Here is a 22,518-nt window from a genome sequence, read left to right as displayed (position 1 = left end):
GACACCGCCCTGTATCGCTGCGCCAGATACACACAGCGAGAGGGAACCTAGGAAAACCTGGACTGAAACTAACCGCGCGGAGAACCGGTCTGGCGTTACTAGCCCCAGGGAGGAGCAGCCGCCAGCCCAGCGTCCCTCTGCCGCGGGAGGTGTTCGCCTCGCCAGGCTGGAAGCGGGACCTATAGACTCGAACACTGGAACTGGAAGGGCCCTGAAAAGACCATCAAGTCCAGTCCCCCTCACGGCAGGACCAAGCACCGTCTAGATCCGCGGTGTCCAACGAATTCTTAACTTGCGACCTAGCCACACTCAAGCAGCCAAAGAGAGATTAGAGGTGAACCTGTTGCACACTACGGATCTAGGTGCACTTAAAAGTAGACATTGTCCCCGAGGCTTTAGTGGGATTTGAACTCACAACTCTCGGCCTGACCCCTGAGCTGTTGATGTATCTAGGAGTTCCTTTATCATTTCTCCGACAAGTGACTGGAACGCCATTCCCCTGCCCAGAGCTGCAACCATAGGAGTGGCCACGTTGGGTCAGACCCGAGGTCCTTCTAGCCCACAGTCCTGTTTGCCGGCAGCGGCCAATGGCAGGTGCGTCAGGAGGAATGAACCCAACAGGGAATTAGCAAGTGGCCCGCCCCGCTTGCCAGATACTTTGCAATCGACGGGCAGGGGCACGTCTCTGTGTCCGGGTCGGTGCCCGGGGAACGTTTCCTGCCAAATGTCGGTTCCAGGTGCGCTCGGGGCCTGCAGAATTCCGGGGGAGCCGAGCCGGGCAGGGAACGGGGGAGGCTCCGTCCCATATCGGGCCTGGCTCCGGGATTGATTCCGCCCCTTGGTCTCTAGGGGGCTCAGGGAGGCGGAGAACGTTGGATTTCCCTGAGTGAATTAGGTCTGGAATCTCAAAGGTGCCCGAGGGAGCCAGGCGCTGCCCCGCTGCCCCGTCCCACCACGTCCCCCGCGGAGATTTCCGTCCCAAGGGAGGAGGAACTTGTGATTTCAGGAGCAGAAATGCCACGTGGGTTGGAAAACGCTTCTGGCAGCAAAGCGCCGTCAGACACCGCCCTTCCCCGGGCTGATACCGCCCGGCGTGTGAGCCGGGGCCATTGCTCCCAGGGCCTGGCTGAGCAGACACTGACTGGGGGTTGAAGGGGGGGAGCAGGGACAGTCCCAGACTCGCTGACCCCTCACTCCTGAAGTCTGATCACTGATTCCTACCTCCGCCCGGACAAAACCCGCCTGAGGCTGCGGGGGAGAAATTCTCTGGCAGGGGGAGCTGGTGAGTCGCGGTCCGCACGGGGCTGGCGTTGGGAGCGTCGCAGAGAAGGAGCCGGGGTAGAAATGTGGGTTCCCCAGTGAGGGGGAGTGTGACGGGGACAACGCAGGTGCCTCACTGCGGCTGCGCATCCCAGTCCGGGTGAGCGGCCAGAAATGGGCCAGCGGCTTGGGCCACTCACCGAGCGCAGCGGGAAGCGATCGGGGGGGGGGGGGGGGAGTTACAGACACGGTGCGAACTGGGGCTCGCGTGTCCCAAGCGGCGTAAAGAGGGAAGAATCGCACTGAACCGCCCGGAGCCCCCAGGCCTGGAGCTGCAAATCCCGCCGAACCTGACCCGAGAGGAGAAATATTCGCACCTCCGGGCTCCCAAAAAACACGGATCCCCCCCCCCCCAGTGAGCCGAAACCCACTAACGCCTGGGAAAATATTCCCCTTCACCACAGCCGATCCCCAGGAACCCCTAGACATTCATGACGAGCTAAGTGACGTCATTTCTCGGTGTCTCCCCAGAGCTGTGAGAGCCCGTCGGGACCCCCCGCGCTGTGCCAGGCGCTGCACAAACACACCGGGAGGCGGGAGGAGACTCCTGCCGGAGAGTCCATGGCAGTGACTCGGCTCGTTCAGGGAAGGCGTTTGTGTCTCTGATAAGGCGGGGAATATGCAAATAGCGGTGACAGACGCTTGCTTAAAATGGTCTCTCTCTGCCTAGGCTGCACCCGGAGAGACACCCCGCAGCCCCCGGTGTCTGTGCAGTTACCTGCCAGCTCTGCAATCCAGCAACTGGGAACATGAAATTTTGGGTCTATTTAGTGTTCGTGGTGGCAGCTTTGCCAGGTATTTTCTAGCTAAATACGCTGGAGAGAAGGACGGAGATTTTGTTTTGCATGTTTGATATTAATGCTTCTGTCGCGCCTTTGTTCCCAGGTGCCTGGTCCCAGGTGCAGTTGGTGGAGTCCGGAGGGGATGTGAAGAAGCCCGGAGACTCTCTGCGCCTCTCCTGCAAAGCCTCCGGCTTCACCTTCAGTAGCCCCTGGATGAGCTGGATCCGGCAGGCCCCGGGGAAGGGGCTGGAGTGGCTCGCTGATATCAGTGGCAGCGGGGGTGATATACGGTACCTTGATGCCGTGAAAGGCTGATTCACCATCTCCAGGGACAACCCCAACAACCTGCTGCACCTGCAAATGACCGGCCTGAAGCCCGAGGACACCGCCCGCTATTACTGTGCGAGAGACACAGCGACACAAAACCTATTGACGCTCCTACAAAAACCCAGGCTGCAGAACCCGCAGCCGCCTCGCAGCGAATTGACTGTAGCCTGTCGGGGCTCGGCTGCTGGGTGAAGCAGGTGTGACGTAGTGGGGGTACTTGCTGGGATGTGGTGACCTCTGCTGCCTGGAGCAAGACCCAGCAGGGAAAACCTCACTAGGCCAAGGTAATGCCAAACTTGTTGAACCAGTGGCCAGACACCCCCCATGGAGAGGAACAAAGGAAGGTGAATGCTGCCCTGGACTGGGGGGCAGGGCTGGAAGGGAGGGAGTTGGTTGCTGGCTGTCTGTGAGGATGGAGGAGACAGCCTAGGGAGAGGAGCTGGAGTTTAGGGGCCCAGTCTCCCCCCAACTCAATGGGGCCTGAGGCATCCTAGCCCAGCTCTGTGACCAGACTACATCTGTGCTATGCTGTATCCTGGAGAGGCAATAAACGTCCTCTATTCCACTGGCTGGTGCAGTCTGTTTGTGCCATTTCGGGGTGCAGGAGACGGGGAACCCCCAACACGCCGTCACACTGATGTCAGAAGTGGGATGCACTGCACCCCGTGGATGAAGCTCCCAGCGGCAAGCGACAAGGCGCAGTAGAAGCAAGAGCCCTGGAGCCAGGCGTGCTGGAGACAGAGCGAAGCGGTTCCTGGGAATCGTGGGGCGCTGCAGCACTAGACTGGTGAGTCTGCACCAAGGGGACCAGCGGGCAGATGGCCTACGCCCGACTCTTGAAGGCAGAGCTGGTGGGGCTGTGCAGAGAGAGGGGCTTGCCTGTGCGGAAAGCAACCAAGGCCCAGCTGATTACCCAGCTGGAAGAGAATGACCAGCCACAGGGCCAGGATCTTGTCCCCAGGGGAAGCAGCCAGACCCCCCCTGAGAGTGTGTCAGGCTCAGAGAGGGGGAGGAGCGCTGGAGCCCACCGGAGAGATGAGACAGCGTCTCCCGGGAGGCCTGCAAGCCGTAGCCCATCTAGGGCAGGGGCTAGCCCAGCGGAGCTGCGGCGGCTGGAGATCCAGCTGCAGATGAGTTCACGGAGAGCCAGTCCGGGTGTGAACGGGAGTCCCGAAGAGAGAGAGAATCGCGCAGAGACCGGTTCTCAGCGGAGCAACGGAGAGAGACACCTCCGAGGCGAGCCCCAGGGACCAGGACCAGTCATCGATACCCCAGAAAACCAGCCAGAGCCCGGGCAGAGCCGACCCGAATGGGCCCACAGAACCTAACTTGCCATCGCTGTGGGCAACAAGGCCACAAGAGGGCTCAATGCACCAGGCGCAAGAACAGGTCCCATGACCTGGGACGTTCCAGGGTTAACTGGCTGGGGCGGGAGGAAGGGCCGGCTGCCCCAGTGGCAGGGGCTGGCCGGCAAACCTCCACTCGGGGAGGGGGGAAGGATGCTCAGTGCACCTCCCCTGGGAGGTCTGACCCTCGGGAGACAGATTTATCCGTGCACCGGGTGGGGGCGGGGCGGCCCCTACGGAGGGACTGCCTCGTACCCCTGGAGGTGGATGGCAGGAAGGTGACGGGTTTCTGGGACACGGGGGCGGAGGTGATGCTGGCCCGGCCCGACATAGTGGCCCCAGACCGTATGCTACCCGACACTCAGCTGACACTGAGGGGCATAGGCGGCACCCCCTTTGAGGTACCTGTAGCCAGGGTGCATCTGAAATGGGAGGCCAAGGAGGGCCCCAAGGAAGTGGGGGTGCACCCGCACTTGCCCACCGACGTGCTAATGGGGAGTGACCTAGAGGAGTGGCCAGACGGACCCCACAGGACGCTGGTCACCACCCGTAGCCAGAGCAAGCGAGGGGCTTGCGGCCCGGAACTCGAGGAGGTTCCCCAACAGGGTGCCCAGGGCCCCGTCCCAGCAGACCTAGAGTTGGACCTAGGCAGTGGGGGGAACCACGGCCCTGTCCCAGCCCCAGCCGCTGAATTCCAGGCGGAGGTGCGAGCGGATCCCTCCTTGCAGGCCCTGAGGGACCGGGCTGACCTGGGTGCCGCTCAACCCCTAGGAGGAGATTGCCAGGAGAAGTTCCGGTGGGAGAGGGGATTTCTGTACCGGGAATGGCTTTCCCCCGGGACGGTAGGCAAGTGGGGGCTCCAGCGGCAGCTGGTGGTTCCCCAAAGGTATCGCCGCAAGCTGCTACACCTGGCCCATGACATCCCGTTCTCAGGACACCAGGGGATCCGGCGCACGCGGCTGAGGCTGCTCCAAAACTTCTATTGGCCGGGGATGTTTGCAGCTGTCCAGCGGTACTGCCGGTCCTGCGACTCCTGCCAACGAGTGGGGAAGGCCCAAGACAGGAAGAAAGCTGCATTGAGACCCCTGCCCATCATAGAGGAGCCTTTCCAGAAGGTGGCGATGGATATTGTGGGGCCCTTCAACAGAGCGACCCGGACAGGGAAGAAATACATCCTGGTGGTGGTGGACTTCGCCACCCGCTACCCCGAGGCCGTGGCCCTGCCCTCCATCGAGGCAGACACGGTGGCAGACGCACTGCTGACCATTTTCAGCAGGGTGGGGTTTCCCCAGGAGGTTCTCACGGACCAGGGATCCAACTTCATGTCGGCCCTGCTCCGGTGCTTGTGGGAGAAGAGTGGGGTGCAACACACCTGGGCCTCGGCGTATCACCCCCAGACCAACGGGTTGGTGGAGAGGTTCAATGGGACTCTGAAGCAGATGCTACGGACCTTTATGCACAAACACCCGCAGGACTGGGACAAGTACCTACCCCACCTGCTGTTTGCGTACAGGGAAGTGCCCCAGGAGTCCACGGGGTTCTCGCCGTTCGAGCTGTTATATGGGAGGCGAGTGAGGGGCCCCCTGGACTTACTGAAAGACGAGTGGGAGGGGAAGGTCTCCCCGGAGGGTGAGCCGGTCGTGGAATACGTCCTGACATTCCGGGAAAGACTTGCCGAGCTTATGGGCCTGGCCAGAGAGAACCTGAGCAGGGCCCAGAGGAAGCAGAAGGTCTGGTACGACCGCAATGCACGGGCCCGCGCCTACGCTACCGGGGACCAGGTGATGGTCCTGATCCCCGTGCGGAAGAACAAGCTGCAAGCCGCCTGGGACGGCCCCTTCAAGGTGGTTAAGCAGCTGAACGAGGTGAACTACGTGGTGGAGCTGACGGGCCGGACGCGCGGCCAGCGGGTATATCATGTTAACATGATGAAGCCGTACTGGGACAGGGAGAACTTGGTGCTGGCCGTGTGTAAGCCCTGGGAGGAGCAGGGGGAGGATCCCCTGGTGGGCCTGTTCCCTGGGACCGGAGAGGACTCTTCGCTGGAGTCAATTTCCCTCTCGGACCAGCTCACCCCGGCCCAGCAGGCCGAGATCCGGGAGGTGCTGCGCTCCCACCAGCAGCTGTTCTCCAACAAGCCGGGTCTTACCAACCTGGCTGTCCACCGGGTGCAGACGGGCACTCACCCCCCGGTGCGCTGCTCCCCATTCAGAGTCACAGGGAAAACAGCCCAGGACCTGGAGAGAGAGGTCCAGGACATGTTGGCCCTGGGGGTGATCCAGCCGTCCTCCAGCCCCTGGGCCTCTCCCGTGGTGCTGGTTCCCAAGAAGGACGGGTCGATCCGGTTCTGCGTGGACTACCGGAAGCTCAACGCCATCACGGTGTCCGACGCCTACCCGATGCCAAGGCCCGACGAGCTCCTGGACAAGCTGGGGGGAGCTCGCTATCTCACCACCCTGGACCTCACCAAGGGCTACTGGCAGGTGCCGCTAGACCAGGAGGCCAGACTGAAATCGGCTTTCATCACGCCGCTGGGGCTCTATGAGTTCCTGGTCCTACCCTTTGGCCTCAAAGGGGCGCTGGCCACCTTCCAGCGCCTGGTGGACCAGCTGCTGAGGGGAATGGAGAACTGTGCCCTAGCGTACATCGATGACATCTGCGTCTTCAGCCAGTCCTGGGAGGACCACGTGGCCCAGGTCAGCCAGGTACTGGATCGGCTGAGGGAGGCTGGGCTGACCGTAAAGGCTGGGAAGTGCAAGGTTGGAATGGCCGAAGTGTCCTACCTGGGCCATAAGGTGGGGAGCGGCTGCTTGAAGCCAGAGCCGGCCAAAGTGGAGGCCATCCGGGACTGGCCTGTGCCCCAGACCAAGAAGCAGGTCCAGGCTTTCATTGGGATGGCGGGGTACTACCGGAGGTTTGTGCCCAACTTCAGCTCCATCGCTGCCCCGATCACAGAGCTATGCAGGAAGGGGAGGCCAGACAGGGTGGTCTGGACGGAGCAGTGCCAGAGGGCTCTCTGTGCACTGAAGGGAGCCCTGGCCAAGGCCCCAGTGCTGGTAAACCCAGACTTCGACAAGCCCTTTATCGTGTTTACGGACGCCTCGGACACTGGGCTGGGGGCGGTGCTGATGCAGGCGGACGAGAAAGGGGAACGTCACCCCATCGTGTACCTGAGCAGGAAGCTGCTGCCCCGGGAGCGGAGCTACGCGACCGTAGAGAGGGAATGCCTGGCCATGGTGTGGGCCCTGCAAAAGCTGCAGCCGTACCTGTTTGGCCGGCGTTTCACGGTGTTCACCGACCACTGCCCCCTGACCTGGCTGCACCAGATGAAAGGGACGAACGCCAAGCTGCTGCGGTGGAGCCTGCTCCTGCAGGACTACGACATGGAAGTGATCCAAGTCAAGGGGAGCGCCAACATCATCGCCGACGCGCTGTCCCGTAGCGAGGGGCCCGAACTTCCCCAGGTCACGAGCGGAGTGACCCTGCTCAGTTCGCTCTCGGAGGGGGGAGAACTGTGACGTAGTGGGGGTACTTGCTGGGCTGTGGTGACCCCTGCTGTCTGGAGCAAGACCCAGCAGGGAAAATCTCGCTAGGCAGAGATAAGGCCAAACTTGTGGAACCAGTGGCCAGACACCCCCCATGGAGAGGAACAAAGGAAGGTGAATGCTGCCCTGGACTGGGGGGCAGGGCTGCAAGGGAATTTAGTTGTTACTGTGGGGGAGCATGGAGGAGACAGCCTAGGGAGAGGAGCTGGAGTTTAGGGGCCCAGTCTCCCCCCAACTCAAGGGGGCCTGAGGCATCCTAGCCCAGTTCTGTGACCAGACTACATCTGTGCTATGCTGTATCCTGGAGAGGCAATAAACTTCCTCTATTCCACTGGCTGGTGCAATCTGTTTGTGCCATCTCGGGGTGCAGGAGACGGGGAACCCCCAACACGCCGTCACACAGGGAAGGAGCAGGCTTCTCTCATAAGGGAGGGGCTATGCAAATGGAGGTGGAAAAGTCTAATTTATACCTGCCTCTGTCTGACTCTCTGCCCAGGCTGAACCTAGACAGAGAATCAGCAGACTCCTGGGTCTGGGCAGTGACCAGCCAGTCCCCGGAAACTTTCCCGGCCAGTGCCCGGGACAATGGGACTTTCGCTCCCTTTGGTTTTCATTCTAGCAGCTTTGGAAGGTATCGCCCATCCGGATTCCATCGCACAGGAGGGGGGAATTAGGGTTTGCTGTTAATGTAATTTCTAACTTGTCCTTGTTCCCAGGTGCCCGGTCCCAGGTGCAGCTGGTGGAGTCCGGAGGGGATGTGAAGAAGCCCGGAGACTCTCTGCGCCTCTCCTGCAAAGCCTCCGGCTTCACCTTCAGCAGCTACAACATGAACTGGGTCCGGCAGGCTCCCGCGAAGGGGCTGGAGTGGGTTGCCCACATTAAAAGCGCCCCAACCTACTATGCTGACTCAGTCAAAGGCCGATTCACCATCTCCAGGGACAACCCCAACAACCTGCTGCACCTGCAAATGACCGGCCTGAAGCCCGAGGACACCGCCCGTTATTACTGTGCCAGAGACATCACAGTGACACTAACCCTTTAGCTGGCAATGCAAAAACCAGAGCTGCAGAACTTCCTGCGTCTGGCCCACGCTGGCGGCAGAGCAGGGCTGGCCTTACTATGAGGCGAAGGGAGGCGGTGACTCAGATGCCACACTGGGGGGCGCCTCTAGGACCCAGAGTGTAGAACATCGTGTCTGCCACTGGTGCACGTGTTCTCTCTGCTCTAGGTGCACAGAGACGGTGCAGTGCTGAGTCGTGGGACAGGGCAGCGCCAGCTGGAATGGATGGGACATTCATGGAGCGGTTAACACGAACCTCCCCCGTCATTCCCAAACCGATTACTCGTGTCCCGGGACACGTCCAGAAATGAGGATTGTCTCGTGCTGAGCGCTCTGAACACTGCGGACAGCGCCACGTATTATTGTGCTGCAAATAAATATAACAGCTGCACAGCGCTACATTCCACTGCAAAAACCCAGCCACCCGCAGGCGAGGGAGAGGCAGCGCATCTGTCCACTGTACAGAGAGTGGGGACTTGGTGTATTTTAGGCTTCTCTTACTAATTTAAACAGACAAGGTGGGTTTAACTCTGTTAATACAATCTCTCTGCGCCTCCTTTTAATAGGAAAGGTTACTTGGCTGGCTGGCTGGCTGGGTGGGTGGATGGATGTGTATAGGGATGGATGGATGGATGGATGGGAGGGTCGTGGCAGGGACTGGGAAGCTCGGTCTCGTTTAAATCTCACAGGACACTGACAACTGTCCCGTTTGCTCCCCCGACCCCTGGCACTGGGCCTGGGCATAGGAGACAGGCGGGAAGGGACTTTCTGAGTCCCCAGGGACCAAGTGGCGGAGCGACCCGGGGCTCCCTTGTGGGCTAGAAAGGACCCGGACCAGCACAGAGATGCCGCGTGATGCAGCTGCGGGTTCAGGCTGCCCGGGGAAGCTGCCAGGCGGGTTCTGCTGGGAGCAGGGTCACAGACCCAGGCTCCGATCGCCACGTGGAGTCACAGGAGCCTGGAACCTGCAGTGTCTGCGCAGAGGGCGGAGCAGAAATTCCGCGCATGCGCCTGCGCCTCCCTCCCGCTCAATGTCCCCCCTCCCAGTCCCCAAGCGAACATCCCTGAGCCGGCTCAGAGCCGCACCGACCTGCGACCCAGGGGCTGGGATGGGAGAGGAGGCCAAACAACACGGCAAATCAGCTCCCTGGCCGCGCGTGTGACTCCAGCCGTGAGCGCCATGGCCCGTGGAAATGTCGCGCGGAGGCACCAACCCGCAGCAAAGCCCCGCGCGCCTCCCTCCAGCCGCTGCTCTCGCTGCAGTGAACGGGGGAGAACAGGTCGGGCGGCCCCAGCCCCGTGTCCCAGCCCGCCAGGGGATAGCTCCGTCTGGAGCCGGGCACTGCTGGGCAGGGTGCGGGTGCGGAGTCAGCTCCATACCTGCAGTCAGGGACCGGGACGACATTACACTGTTGGCTCTGACATGGGAGTGATTTGTAACCGGTCTGTGTTCCCAGGGGCCCAGTCCCAGGTGCAGCTGGTGGAGTCCGGAGGGGATGTGAAGAAGCCCGGAGATTCTCTTCGCCTCTCCTGTAAAGCCTCCGGCTTCACCTTCAGCAGCCCCTGTATGGATTGGGTCCGGCAGGCTCCCGGGAAGAGGCTGGAGTGGGTGGCTGCTATTAACGCAGCTGGATCGAGCCAGTGGTATTCCCCGGCTGTTCAAGGCCGATTCACCGTCTCCAGAGACAATGCTAACAAACTGCTGCACCCGCAAATGACCGGCCTGAATCCCGAAGACACCGCCCGCTAAGACAGTGACACTAACCCTGTGGCTGCTCGTACACAAACCAGAGCCCCCCCTCTCCTCCTCCAGCTCTTACCCCACCGCATATCCCATACCCCCACAGCTCCACCCCCTCCTTCAGTCCCCACCCCAGGCCCGCCTCCATACCCCACAGCCCCACCCCTCCTCCAATCCCCACACCCTGACCCCACCTGCAGCCCAAAGCCCCCATACTTCCCAGTCCCCACGTCCCTCCCCCGCAGCTGACAGCCTTGCTGAGCATGAGCCCCAGCGACACCCCCACCGCGGTTCCAGGTTTCAGTGGGCGGGGGGCGGGGAGAGCGGGAAGGACCCTGCCCGCTTCGGTTTAGTCGCTTCCAGAGAGGACAGAATTAAAACTCGAGCAGTCAGGCTGGGCGGTAGCTAAAGCCAAGAGCCCCGTTCCATTGTGTCAGCCTCCGGCCAGGGGGTCTCTCAAATCCTGCCAGGGGGTCTCAGATCTAGTCTCTCAGTTTCCATCCTAAAAACACTACCGGCTTCAGTGAGGGTATGTCTACACTACCCCGCTAGTTCGAACTAGCGGGGTAGTGTGGACATACCCTGACATATTCCTGCAATAATCGCACTCACCTGCCAGCCACGAGCAGGAGACACCAGGTGACCAGCAGGGGGAGCCCACGAGCTGCAAATACTGGACAATTCGCCCGTCAAGACATCTTCAGGGGACTTAACTACAGGACTGTCGCGTTAAAAACGGGGCGGGTGGTCACCCAGTTTACAGGACATTTATTATCGGGGGGGTGGGGATACATTCAGGTGAATGCGGCAGGCGGTGCCAGCAGGGGGCGCTCTCAGGCAGGGTGCAGAGGCAGAACGACAGGCAGCCAGTAAGAGACGAGGCAGGCTGTGTGTGATAGAGGGGTCAGGGTGCGGGGGTGAGTCAGAGGTTTGTGTCACCCCTCCCTATGGGCGCCCTAAAGACGGTTCCTCAAGGGGGGGGCGGTGCTGAAGCCCCAAATCCCGGCACCTGCTGCGGGGCTGAAATGTTGATCCCTGGCAGCCCCTTCCATGCTGAATTTCCAGCGCCCCCCTGGCTGAAATGTTGGAACCCGGTGAAACCTCCTGATTTCCCAGCACCTCTCCAGGCTGTAGCCGTAACCTGCAGTGCCCCCGGAAGTTCCAGCACCACCCCAGAATGAAGCCCTGGTCTGTGCTGACTTCCTGAATCGCCAGCACAAATATGATGCTGACGGGCCAGTCCCTGCCCCCTCCCACCTCCCAAGCCATGAATGCTGCAGCCCAAGCTGGGAGTGGCAGAGCTCAGTCCTGCGTGCCCAGTGCACCCTGAAGGGAAGAAGGCTCCAGAGCCCACGGGCAGAGTTGCGGGGCTCTCTAGCAAGCGCAGCGCAGTCCCGGGAGACCCCACGGCTCTTTGGCTCCCTGTCCCGGGCCAGGTCAGAGGCAGGAGCACAAGCCACGGGAATCGCTCCCCCATCTAGTAAAATCTCCTGGAGTGAAAGTGCCGCGTGTTTATCAGCAGGTGGCGCTGTTGCTCCAAAGGGACCGACTAGCCCAGAGAAGAGCCCCCTGCCCGCACAGGGATCGATGCTCTCCCCAAAGGGCTTTGGGAGCCAGACCATAGGACCTAACAACAGTCACTGCAGGGTTCATTCCTCCGGGCGCCGAAAGTGCTCGGAGGATCCCAGCGCCCTGTGCCCGGCGCTGCACAGACACTCAGGCGGGGCCCCAGGGCGAGTCAAGCCCATCACTGGCAGTACCAGGGCGGGGCTCTTATGAGCAGCGCGTTATGCAAATGAGGGAGTCAGCGTCCTGTTTAAATCTGCCCCTCGCTCTGCCCAGGCTGCACCCGCAGGGACAATCCGCAGCCCCGGAGAACTTTGCCCGCCAGCGCCGGGAAACATGAAATTTTTGCTCCTTCTGTGTTTCGCCGTAGCGGCTTGGGAAGGTATCTTCTTCCTCTGACTAACGGCGGAGGAGAGTTAAATTCCTCTCGCGTGGCGACCAATATTAATATCTTGTCTGTGTCCCCAGGTGCCCGCTCCCAGATCAGCCTGGTGGAGTCCGGAGGGGATGTGAAGAAGCCCGGAGACTCTCTGCGCCTCTCCTGCAAAGCCTCCGGCTTCACCTTCAGCAGCTACGGGATGAACTGGGTCCGGCAGGCTCCCGGGAAGGGGCTGGAATGGCTCGCCTATATTTACAGCTCCACCACATACTACAGCGACTCGGTAAAAGGGCGATTCACCGTCTCCAGAGATGACGCCAGCAGCCTCCTGCACCTGCAAATGACCGGCCTGAAGCCCGAGGACACCGCCCGCTATTTCTGTGCGAGAGACACAGCGAGGGGAATCCCGACAGGCTGATACAAAAACTCCAGCGGCAGAATCGTTCTCCCCTGCGCCGCGCGGGGGCAGCACTTCCACAGGAATCCCGCGCCAGGCCCAGAAACAAAGTTATCGGGTTCCAGCTCCCTGTGTCTGTGTGTGATCAGCTCTGAACTAACAATGCTCGGCGCGCAGATCTCTGCTGTTTCCCAGAGGGCCACAAGAAAAGTTGAACAGAGAAGAGCAAAGGCCGCTACAGGAGAAGCGCGGAACCTTTCTTGGGGTCGGGGACAGCTGACCCACAAAAAAATCTGTGGGGGGGGGGGGAGGAGAGTCTGCACACAAGTGAGAAACAGAAAAAAATATCAAATCCTCCGTGATGTGGCTCCTGACTGAGAAGGAAAAAGACTCCTCTGCACACTACCGCCTTGGGGTGCAGTCTGGTAGATTTTTGTACCCATCGTGGAGCAGGGCCCGAGAGCCAGCTGGGGCGCATTCCGGTTCCCCACTCCTGCCCTACAACAAGGGACCAGTGAGAATCAAATCCGGGCTCTCTTATTAGCCAGGCCCTTTAGCAAACTAAGTCACGGAGCCCGGTGGGAAAGCGCTTTAAAATCATCTCTGGCTGTGGGTGGGGGAGTCAGGGCAGAGGGCTGGGGAGTGTAGGGGTGAGCGACGCGGGGCGCTATTGGGGGGGTCCAATGGTTAGTGCATGAAACAGACGCTCGGGTTCGATTCCTTGTTCTTCCTCGGAATTCCCCTGTGACCGACAGGAAGTCGTTCCGTCTGCCGCAGCCTCAGTGTTCGCCTGCGGAATGGGCGTAACTGAGCTGCTGCCGCAGGGGAGCAGTGAGACTCACGCGTTACAGAGTGTGAGGGGTGCGGATCCCGTAGCGATGGGGATCCCATAAGCACCTGCGCCCAAAACTTCCCAGTGGCAACTGTGGATGGTGAATTCCCTGCAAATCTTCGGATGCCGAAATGGAGACATTTGGGATCTGCTGGTGAACAGGAATTTTTATAAATCAGAAAGCTAAAGTTCCGGATCCCACTGAATTTCGATGCCTTTTGGGTTCATAATTCCCGCGGGCTCTTCCGAAATCCCGCCAAAGCCGCAGGAGAGGGGCTGTAATTTCTCTTGCACAATGTCCTTCGTGCCTAAGAAGGCGCCCAACTGCGCTTACACTGCGGGGGAGAATTTCGAAATCTTTGAAGCGGGTTAAATGTTTGCCAAGTGAGCGGGAGCATCCAAATACTTCAGGCGGTTTCACACTTGTCTGAGCTGGGCTCGCTGGCTGGGAGGTCGCGTCCCAGGGAGGGTTCCCCGCGTGTAGACTCCGCTCACACCCTGTCCCCTTTTATATTGATGCTGCACAAGCCGCATGCAAATCCCGCCCCAGGGGGGTTCTGCTTCAAGTACCAGCCCCTGGTCCTAGCAGCCTCAGTCTCTCCCCAGACACAGACCTGCCCGGGCCTGCCTGCTGGGCACAGCCTGCACCGTCACTGAAGATGAACCTGCTGCTGATTTTCCTCTTCCTGCTGGAGGCCCCTTCAGGTAGGTGGCTATTGGGGGTCCGGGGGGAGCCTTGCTGAAGTGGCTGCAGGAAAGAAGCTGTTCAAAGGAGCCAAAGGGAATGAGGTTCCTGGATCCCAAGGCAATTCAGTGGCACTGGGGTGTCTCACTCCCTTAGGTGCAGTCTGGGGGTGTTTGATTTTCACATGCTCCCCGCTCCCAGGGGACAGGGCCTGGCTCACTCCGTCATTTCAGTGTTTCCCTCCCAGGGGTCCTCTCCCAAGTGACGCTGAAGGAAACGGGCCCGGGAGCGGCGAAGCCCGGGGAGTCCCTGACACTCACTTGCACCATCTCCGGAGACTCGGTTTCCAGCACAAGCGTCACGTGGACCTGGATCCGGCAGCTCGCGGGGAAGGGGCTGGAATGGATGGGGCGCATTTACTACAGATCTAACAACTGGTCCACTACCTACGCCAGCGCCCTGCAGAGCCGAATGACCATCACACAAGACACCGCCAAGAACCAGTTCTCGCTGCAGCTCCGCTCGCTGACAGCTGCGGACACCGGCACCTATTACTGCGCCAGAGAGGAAGACACGCGCAGTGACACAGGGCGCAGCGGGCACTGGCTTAAAAGGGGAAGCGGTTTTCTACCGGTATTTCCTACTTCTGAATAACTGGCGGAGTTAGAAGAAATAGGCACCAAAGACAGTGGTGTTGATAAGCTGTTTGTGTTCCCAGGTGCCCGGTCCCAGGAGCTGGGTCTAATAAACCATCTTGTTAGTCTTTGAAGTGCTACATAGTCCTGTATTTTGTGTCAGCAATCCTGTGGCACCCTATAGACTGACAGATTTATTGGAGCACAGGCTTTCGTAAGCAAAGACCCACCTTTGCCCATGAAAGCTAGTGCCCCAATAAATCTAATAGTCTATAGTATTATAGACTCCGAGTATCCGAACTCCGAGTATTGAGAGAAAAAGGAACTCAGGGGTCCTACGACCCGGGTGTGTCCTGGGAGCCATCAATCTGTGTGCACCAGAGCAGAAAGCTTTTCTCTCTCTCTCTCTCTCTCTCTCTCTCGCTCGCTCTCTCTCTCTCTCTCTCCCCCCCCCCCCCCAGGCCGGGGATTCCCTTTCACCCAAAGCAGCTCTGTGTCCGATACAGAAGGAAGGGCTGGGAGGGAGGGGATGTTACTACTGAGACTGAGCGCCCTGTATTCACACGGGACTCTGACTTCTCTTTCGTTCCCTTCCATCCCACCCCAACTTCCCCGCCTCTGGCTAGGCTGATGGAGAGCCACCGGTGGAAGTAGGGGGTCGGGATTGCCTGCGTGCCTGACCACTATTCGATGTCACCCTGCTCCCGAGCCGCTTCGCAGTGGCAAGAACTGCTGTCGTTACTGCTCCTCTCGCTGGGGCTTCCCTCCGAATTATCGCGTTCACACTGCGCCTGTGCGGCTGCGAGAGGCGAACGGGTCCTTTTTCTAGCACGTTCCTTCACCTCCCCCTCCCCTGGCTCCCCCGCCCTCGCGGTGTCACCACTGAGAAATGACGAGCCTGCCTCCAGAAGGGAGATCCCCGCAACTCTGAGCAGCTTGGAACCGCATGTGGGGTGTGTGTGAAAAAGGGACTCGCCCGCGGGAGAGAGCGAGCCAGAGCCAGCCACCCCTGGGCCTTTGGTAGCGCCTGAGATTAGCCGGCTGCCTCGCCCTCCCTCCAGCCAGAGCGGAGAGTTTGTGGAGGGTGCCACGCATTGCAACCAGGGATCCCCAGCGGGGAGCAGAGGACCCGTTAGAAACTAGCAATTCCCCCTCCCCCAAAAATTGCACCGGCCATCTCTTTTCCCCTCCCTTCTGTGACGACGCATCGGGGTTCCCCGACTCCTGACCCCCTTCATGGCACGAACAGACTCCACCAGCCAGTAGAAGAGAGGGAGTTTATTGCTTCTCCAGGATACAGCACAGCACAGATGTGATCCAGTTACAGGGCCAGGCCTAAGATGCCTCAGCCCCCCTTGAGATGGGGGAGACTGGGCCCCTAAATCCCAGGCCCCTTTGCTTAGGCTGCTTCCTCCATAATTTCAGACAGGAAACTGCCCAACTTCCAGCTCTGCCCCCAAGTTAGGGCTTCACTCCTTCCTCCCTTTGCTCCTCTCCCTGGGAGGCGGAGACCCTAGCCTAGTTACTCACCTGCTGTCCTGCTGGGCCGTGCTACAAATAGCCGCCAGTGGAGGTCACCCACCGCCCACTCCCCAAGCCCAGCAACCAGCAAGGCCCCCACACCACACCCTCTCCCCCCATTTTTCTCTGCTGCTGCTTTCCCGGCTGGAGGGACCCGCGGCGGAGGGTGGCTCAGCGGAGCTGCTGAGATCGCAGCTCTCCCGCCGGAGCAGGCGGTGTCTGTCTCCAGATGCTGATTGCTCGAGCACTTGGCGGGCACCGGGCAGAGGTGGCTGTAGTGGTGGCGGCAGCAATGGGAGCCGGCTGCTGAGGGGCAGCCGGGGGAATGTGCCAGCCGCCTGCCCCGAGCCGGAGCCCGGTGTGACGTAGTGGGGGTACTTGCTGGGCTGTGGTGACCCCTACTGTCTGGAGCAAGACCCAGCAGGGAAAACCTCACTAGGCAGAGGTAATGCCAAACTTGTTGAACCAGTGGCCAGACACCCCCCATGGAGAGGAACAAAGGAAGGTGGAATGCTGCCCTGGCTGGGGGGCAGGGCTGGAAGTTAGTTAGTTGGCTGCTGGCTGTCTGAGAGCATGGAGGAGAGCCTAGGGCAGGCATGTCCAAAGTCCGGCCCGCGGGCCAATTGTGGCCCGTGTTCCGGTTTAATACGGCCCCACAGGTAATTTGGCAATATCTATCTTTTATGGCCCCCAACGAATCCATATGTATTGAGATGAATACATTGTAAAATCTCAGTTAATGTCAGTTGGTCTAAATCAGTTATAAATATATTTGGACACAACATGTATACTTGGTGTTATGTTCCTGTTCATATTTTTTGAACTTAAAAGTTGACAGACAACCTTTATTACCAATAATATGTAATGTACTTTACAATGTTCCTGACATATATTTCAGCTTCCTGGATTTTTTTTTCATCTGGCCTTCAGATATGAAAGGCAGAGTGATTTAACACCTGTTTAGATTTGTGATCCATGTGACGAAATGAAAAGTATGCCGTTTGCAATAAACTTTGCATAAAATAGTTAATTTGCATTTAATTTTAATGGTTCAAAGAATGTCAGGCAAAATGGTCGGCCCTCATGCATGTTCACTTCATCAAATCTGGCCCTCTTTGAAAAAAGTTTGGACTCCCCTGGCCTAGGGGAAGGGGCTGGAGTTTAGGGGCCCAGTCTCCCCCATCTCAAGGGGGCCTGAGGCATCCTAGCCCAGCTCTGGGACCAGATTACATCTGTGCTGTGCTGTATCCTGGAGAGGCAATAAACTTCCTCTATTCCACCGGCTGGTGCAGTCTGTTTGTGCCATTTCGGGGTGCAGGAGACGGGGAACCCCCAACACGCCGTCACACTGGTGTCAGGAGCGGGATCCACTGCACCCCGTGGATGAAGCTCCCAGCGGCAAGCGACAAGGCTCTGTAGAAGCAAGAGCCCTGGAGCCAAGCGTGCTGGAGGCAGAGCGAAGCGGTTCCTGGGAATCGTGGGGCGCTGCAGCACTAGACTGGTGAGTCTGCACCAAGGGGACCAGCGGGCAGATGGCCTACGCCCGACTCTTGAAGGCAGAGCTGGTGGGGCTGTGCAGAGAGAGGGGCTTGCCTGTGCGGAAAGCAACCAAGGCCCAACTGATTACCCAGCTGGGAGATAATGACCAGCCACAGGGCCAGGATCTTGTCCCCAGGGGAAGCAGCCAGACCCCCCCTGAGAGTGTGTCAGGCTCAGAGAGGGGGAGGAGCGCTGGAACCCAACGGAGAGATGAGACAGCGTCTCCCGGGAGGCCTGCAAGTCATAGCCCATCTAGGGCAGGGGCCAGCCCAGCGGAGCTGCGGCGGCTGGAGATCCAGCTGCGGATCAAGGAATTGGAAGTAGAGGACCGAGAGAGGGACCGCCAGGACCGAGAGAAGGAGCGCCAAGATCGAGAGAGACAGCGGCAGCATGAGCTGGCCATGGCAGAGCGGAGAACCGGCGGGGCATCGGCTGCGCCAAGTGCGGATGGGCCCCAGGGTCCCAGGACTGCCAGATGCTTGGAGAGGCCCGTGGTGGCCCAATTGAAGGACATGGGTGACATAGACGGGTTCCTTAGTGCCTTTGAGAGGGCCTGCGGACTGCAACGGGTTCCCCCAGCTGACTGGCTGCAGGAGCTCATCCCCGCACTAAGCCAGGAGGCGGCCGGAGTGCTCAGTCAGCTGGAGGACCTACAGCCAGGGGATTACAACCGAGTCAAGGAGGCCCTGCTGCACAAGTTCGGGCTGACCCCCGAGATGTACAGGAAGAAGTTCCGGGGGGTACAGAAAGGGCCACGGGAGACCTATGTGGACCTGGCCTCCCGCCTGGCGCAATACTGCCGCAAGTGGGTGTCTGGAGTCGGAGCCCAGACTGCAGAGGAGCTGCTCAAGCTGGTCATGATGGAGCAGTTCTATGAAGCGTGCCCACCCAAACTGAGGCTGTGGCTCAAGGACCGGAGACCAGAGAACCCCCAGGAGGCCGGGAGGCTGGCGGATGAGTTCACGGAGAGCCGGTCCGGGTGTGAACCGGAGTCCCGGAGAGAGAGGGAACCGCGCAGAGACCGGATCTTGGCTGAGCAACGGAGAGAGACACCTCCGAGGCAAGACCCAGGGACCAGGACCAGTCATCGATACCCCAGAGAACCAGCCAGGCCCTGGACAGAGACAGCCCAAACCCTAACTTGCCAGCATTGTGGGCAAAAAGGCCACAAGAGGGCTCAGTGCACCAGGTCCCAGGACCGGGGACTCTCCAGGGTTAACTGGCTGGGGCAGGAGGAAGGGCAGGCTGGCCCAGAGGCAAGGGCTGGCCGGCAAACCTCAGCTCAGAGTGGAGGGAAGGATGCTCAGTGCACCTCCCCTGGGAGGTCTGACCCTCGGGAGGCGGATTTCTCCGTGTACCGGGTGGGGGCAGGACGGCCCCTGCGGAGCGAGTGCCTCATACCCCTGGAGGTGGATGGTAGGAAGGTGACGGGCTTCTGGGACACGGGGGCGGAGGTGACTCTGGCCCGATCCGACATAGTGGCCCCAGAGCGGATACTACCCCACACCCAGCTGACCCTGAAGGGCATAGATGGGTCCCCGTTTAAGGTGCCTGTAGCCAGGTTGCACCTGACATGGGGGGAAAAGGAATGCGTCAAGGAAGTGGGCGTGCACCCGCACTTGCCCACCGAGGTGCTGATGGGGAATGACCTAGAGGAGTGGCCCCATGAATCCCAGCGGGCTCTAGTCACCACCCAGAGCCAGCGGGGGGCTGACAACGTGGGTCCAGGGAAGGACTCCTGGCAGCAGCCTCAGGGTCCCATCCCAGTGGACACGGGGTCCAGCCAGGCTGGGACTCCGGACCTAGGCAGAGGTGGGGGACAGGTCCCGATCTCTGCCTCAGCAGCTGAATTCCGGGCTGAGGTGCAGGCAGACCCCTCCTTGCAGAGGCTGAGGGACCAGGCTGGCCTCCGTGCAGCTCAGCCCCGGGGGAGAGGTGGCCAGGAGAGATTCCTGCGGGAGCGTGGACTCCTGTTCCGTGAATGGCTTCCCCCCAGGAAGGTGAGGGCATGGAGGGTCCAGCGGCAGCTGGTCGTCCCTCGAAAGTATCGCCTAAAGCTGCTGTATTTGGCCCACGATGTCCCCGTTAGGGGCCACCGGGGGATCCGGAGCACCTGGCTGAGGCTGTCCAGCACTTCTATTGGCCGGGAATCTTTACAGCCGTGCAGCGGTACTGCCGGTCCTGTGACTCCTGCCAGAGGGGCGGGAAGGCCCAAGACAGTAGGAAAGCGGCTTGGGGGTCTCTACCCCAGGTAGAGGACCCTCTGGGCTTGCTGAGAGAGTTATGGGAGGGGAAGTCCTCCCTGGATGGAGCATCGGGGGTGGAAGCTGCCCTGGCTTTCCAGAGAAGGCTCACTGGGCTCATGGCCCCGGCCCGAAAGACCCTGGCCAGAGATCAAGGCCAGCGGAAGGGTGGGTGTGACCCCCGAGGACAGGCCTGTGCCAGTCGCCCTGGAGTGGGGCAGTGAGTGGACAGAGGGAAGCCAGCTCATGTGGGGCCTCGCCGCGGCCGGCCCGAGTCAAGGGGAGCACCCATGTCCCCAGGGCGGGTTCCCACGCAGAGGACCCGAACTTCCCTAGGTCACGAGTGGAGTGACCCTGCTCAGTTCGCTCTCGGAGGGGGGAGAACTGTGACGTAGTGGGGGTACTTGCTGGGCTGTGGTGACCCCTGCTGTCTGGAGCAAGACCCAGCAGGGAACACCTCACTAGGCAGAGGTAATGCCAAACTTGTTGAACCAGTGGTCAGACACCCCCCATGGAGAGGAACAAAGGAAGGTGGAATGCTGCCCTGACTGGGGGGCAGGGCTGGAAGTTAGTTAGTTGGCTGCTGGCTGTCTGAGAGCATGGAGGAGAGCCTAGGGGAAGGGGCTGGAGTTTAGGGGCCCAGTCTCCCCCATCTCAAGGGGGTCTGAGGCATCCTAGCCCAGCTCTGGGACCAGATTACATCTGTGCTGTGCTGTATCCTGGAGAGGCAATAAACTTCCTCTATTCCACCGGCTGGTGCAGTCTGTTTGTGCCATTTCGGGGTGCAGGAGACGGGGAACCCCCAACGCGCCGTCACACCCGGGCAGGTGGCATCCAGGGCGGGGGGAGGGGGGCATGCGGTGACAGAGCTGCCGCGCTTTTTGGCTCCCCGCGCAGAACTCCCAGCGCCCCGGAGCCAGCTCGGGGTGGCCTCCGTGGGGCTCCCCGCCTGCTCCTCCTCCGCCCTGAATGCCGCCCCTGGCAATGTGCCGCCCCAAGTACCTGCTTGTTTTACTGGTGCCTAGAGCCGGCCCTGATTTGAATCCCACAAAATTAATGATCCACGAGGCAGAAACAATCAAGGAACCAGACAGAGGCCGCACAGATAAATAGCAGAGAAGAGGGGACCACAAAGAAAAAGAAACCAATAGAGAAACGAGGGTTTCACACGCACACGTGTTGACATGTGAGCTCTTGGCAGAGAGAAAGGGAGCAGCCTCCGTTTACTTTAAATCTTCTCAGCTCTCCCCTTCTTCTGGAGGCAAGAGCTGGGATCCCCTTTTCCCCAGCATCGAATTACCTCATTTCTCTGGACTGTGTTTGGACTTGAGGAAATGACCTGGCTCCTGGCTGCCCCTGTTGCTCAGCCAAAGGCCCCGGCTCAAGAGCAAGGCCTCAGGCTGTCAATGACCCATCAGCCTTCAATGACTCTCCCTCCAAATCGGGCCCGGCTCATTGCAAAGTGTAAGGGCTCCCATTGTCCACAGTCCTGCTTTAGCTTCCTCTGGGGATGCGGGCGAGCACAGAGTCTCACACGTTCCCCTCCCCCTTCCCTGCCAAAGGCGTCTGCGTCCAGCCCTCTGACCCCAAGGCCACGGAGAACCGTGGGAGACCGTTTCTCGGAATGAGCCCCCAACACCCGCTCCCTTGGGCCATGGGCGCCTCAGGGACATACGGTCACTTCATCCCTTTATAACAGGCGGACCATGCAAATGGGGAGAAGGGATCTGATTTAAATTTCTCCCTCTGCTTGCCCAGGCTGCAGCTCCAGGGAGAATACGCAGCCCTCTGTGTCTGCGCAGTCACCAGCCAGTCCCCGGAGAACATTGCCCGCCCGCACCAGGGACAATGGGACTTTGGCTCTGTTTGGTGTTTCTTCTGGGCGCTTTGAAAGGTATCTGCATCTTTTAAACGCACTGTCTGGGTGTGGTGGTGGGGGAGGGGGTTGTATTGTGTTATTGTTCTCAATGACATTTTTAAATGCGTTTTAATTCCCAGGTGCCCGGTCCCAGGAGCTGGTGGAATTCGGAGGGGCTGAGAAAAAGGCCGGAGACACTCTGCGCCTCTTCTGCAAAGCCTCCGGGTTCAACTTCAGGTCCTCTGGAATGAGCTGGATGCGGCAGGCTCCCGGGAAGGGGCTGGAGTGGGTCGCGCACCTCTACTGGGATAGATGGGACAGAGCTATTTACGCGGACAGAGTGAAAGGCCGATTCACCATCTCCAGGGAGCCTTCCGAGAGCCTGCTGTACCTGCAAATGACCGGTCTGGAGCCGGAAGACACTGGCCGGTATCACTGCGCGCGAGAGAAAGACAGTCACCACAGTGCGGGGAAGTCGGACAAAAACCTGCCGGCACTGACTCAGAAACGCTCCCCTACGGGGAGACGGGGAGCGTGAAATCTCCGGGTCTTGGCTCCCTGCTGTGGCTCCCACACACGCCGCTGCGCACAGAGACTGGCCGTAGGGTGAGAAGGGGGCTCCCCGCCCCCCGCCCCCCGCCACACTCTGTGCCCCTCACTCTCCTCCCGGCTTCCCAATAGTCCAGGCTGATACAACGCTCGGGAAGTGCCGGCTGGTAACTTGCACCGCGCCTGAGTGGGC

General features: G+C 60.1%; 1 pseudogene; it reads left to right on the top strand.

The window, feature by feature from the left end:
* The first annotated feature begins 13,954 nt into the window (after positions 1-13,954).
* Positions 13,955-22,314, top strand: LOC149521127 (Ig heavy chain V region 3 pseudogene; annotated as a pseudogene).
* Positions 22,315-22,518: the final 204 nt, after the last annotated feature.

This window comes from Pelodiscus sinensis, chromosome 30 (genome assembly GCF_052426305.1).
Source record: "Pelodiscus sinensis isolate ZL-2025 chromosome 30, ASM5242630v1, whole genome shotgun sequence".
NCBI classification, from domain to species: domain Eukaryota; kingdom Metazoa; phylum Chordata; order Testudines; family Trionychidae; genus Pelodiscus; species Pelodiscus sinensis.
The sequence above is the reverse complement of the archived record's forward strand: the minus strand, read 5'-3'. Positions and strand labels throughout refer to the sequence as shown.